Raw genomic sequence first — 2,576 nt, forward strand, 5'->3', positions numbered from 1 at the left:
TTCTCTTTTCCCCTGTTATCTGCCTGAGTTGCTCTGTTTTTGGATTTCTGTGTCAAACACAGTTTACTAGGTGCAGGATCTAGCTTGTGCTACTGAAGAGGAGGTGGCAGGAAGGGAGTGGCGTTTTTTTAAGTGGAAGCTAATTTCAAATTCAGCATTTCTTTCAGTTCAATAAACATCAGCAAACACACAGTTTTGGCAGTTTGTCGTACATTTTGGTGATCAGAGAGGGGTAATCCAATTGCTATTGCAAAAAAGTAATTAGATTACTGTTACTTTCCCGTAAGCACACTGTGTTACTGCGTTACTAAACCCTTATTTTGTTTGTGAGAGTGTTTCATGGCAATGACGTACAAGCGTAGGACATCCTTGGCAGCAACAGACGTGTGCAGATCAACAATGGATAATATGAAATGAGGGAGAGAGTACGACCATGCAGCATTTAAAGCTTGGAAGTACTTACATTACTTTGAGTTTGATTCCGTAAAAAGTGACAAAAATATTAGCATCTGCTGTACACTCTGCGTGGGAAGAAAACTTATTTCTACAGCGGAAAATTAAACTTCAAATCTGAGCAAGCACCTAGCACGCTGCCACGGGAATTTGAAATTCGCAGAGAAACTCCTGGATCCCCCCCACTGACATGACCGCTGCAAAACCAGGCGAACCTCCACCTGCCCCACTCCTGCTTTAAAGGTGAAAACAGATTTAAGAGCGACAGGACTAAATGCTGCTAAATCTTGGGATTTAAAAAAAAAAAATGCTGTGTTTTACTTGCACCTGTCAGCCGGTGATCAGCTGATCACGGGGCCGGGTTTAAAAGAGACGCCACCCACCTGTTCGCCGCTCAGACATCGTTCTCTTCATGTCAGGAGCTCCGAAACTTTGCCGACGTCAGTCTCTGTCTGATTCAGCAACCGTGAGTGTTTTTCCCTTCAATCCTTTTTCTCATCCCGGCTCCGCTCGCTCTCCGTCTGTAACGCCAGTTCCGAAGCCACGCTTCATGCACTGATCGTTACTAGAATAACTGCGTGTCTGTTCCCACCCACCGCTAGCCTTCGCCGCGTTTGGGTCTAGCCAGCACGCCACATGGGCACGCCGAACTACTGTGTGTAATTCGCCCGATCGTGACAGGATGTGTGAGCCGCATATAGACCCAGCGGAATTCGAACGGCTGAAAGCCGAAGTACTATATCTTCGCAGTGTGGTAGATCACATGAGCACAAAAATGGAGTCCCTCACCAAAACTGTCCTCCAACTTTCCACTTCCGTCACCTCGCTGCAACGTCAGCCAGCGCCGGTGAGCGCGGAGCCCCAGATCGGACTACCAGATAAGTGGAACGGAGTTGATGGCCGGCCTGATGGTTTGCTCGCCACTTTAGACATGCTGTTTGAATGTCAGCCCACTAAATACGCCACCGCCCGTGCAAAAGTTGCACTGTTAACCTCTCTCTTGTCTGGCCAGGCTCAGGAATGGGCCGCGGCTCTCTACAACAATAAATCTGCAGCTTGCAATGACTATGCCCTGTTTGTGGAGGAATTAAAAAAGACGTTTGTTCCCCCGAGCAGCGAAGTGGAAGTGGAGTCACAGCTGCTTCATTTACGCCAGGGCAGTCGACCCGTCTGTCACTTTGCCTCCCAATTCCGTACCCTGGCCGCTAAGCTAAAGTGGGGAGATGCTTCTCTGCACTCTATTTTCTGGAGGGACTGGCTGATTACATCCGAGATGAGATGACCGGCCGTGAGGCCCCAAAAACTCTGGATGAGGCCGTGGACCTCGCCCTGAAGATCGACCAACGAGTGATGTCGCGGCCTCGCCACACCCCTCGGGCCTTCAAACCCTTCCAGCCTCAGAGGGCCACGTCTTCGCAGCCTCCTCCCCCCTCTGACGGAGCCGCTGCTAGCCCAAGCAGTACATCCAGCGAGGAGCCCATGCAGCTGGGTAGACTCTCCAAAGAGGAGAGAGAGAGACGCTGGCGTGAGGGTCTCTGCGCCTACTGTAGATCAGCTCGACACCGTCGTCCCCAGTGCCCGCTACGTCCGTGAAACGACGACGCCAGGTAGACTGCGGGGGAGTCCCACCTGGCCCTTCCCACTCCTCTGACCCCTCTCGTTTTCTGTTACCAGTAATATTTCACCTGAAACACCAACAGTTCTCATCTGAAGCCCTCCTGGACACCGGAGCCGCTGAGAACTTCATCGACCAAAAACTAGCCTCTCGACTTCGCATTCCGTTAACTTCCGTCGATCGATTTCTCCCGGTGACCTCAGTAGATGAGCGACCCCTCCAACCCTACCCGATCCAGTTCCAGACCCAGCCGGTTCACATGTCTATTGGGGATCATCAGGAGGAGATCCGGTTTCTAGTAGTCTCGGCCACTTCCTCTTCTCTCATCCTTGGATTCCCCTGGTTCCGTCAACATGACCCCCACATCTCCTGGTCTTCCTGCCAGATCCTGGATTGGGGTCCCCAGTGTCCACGCCGCTGCCTTCTCTCTCGGACCAAAAAGAACTCAAAGTCAGAAGAGGCTTCACCCCCGGAGCCCATTGATCTGGATAAGATCCCTCCGGCTTAC

Source organism: Rhamphochromis sp. 'chilingali', assembly GCF_963969265.1.
Source record: "Rhamphochromis sp. 'chilingali' genome assembly, chromosome: 19".
In the NCBI taxonomy this organism is placed as follows: Eukaryota; Metazoa; Chordata; class Actinopteri; order Cichliformes; family Cichlidae; genus Rhamphochromis; species Rhamphochromis sp. 'chilingali'.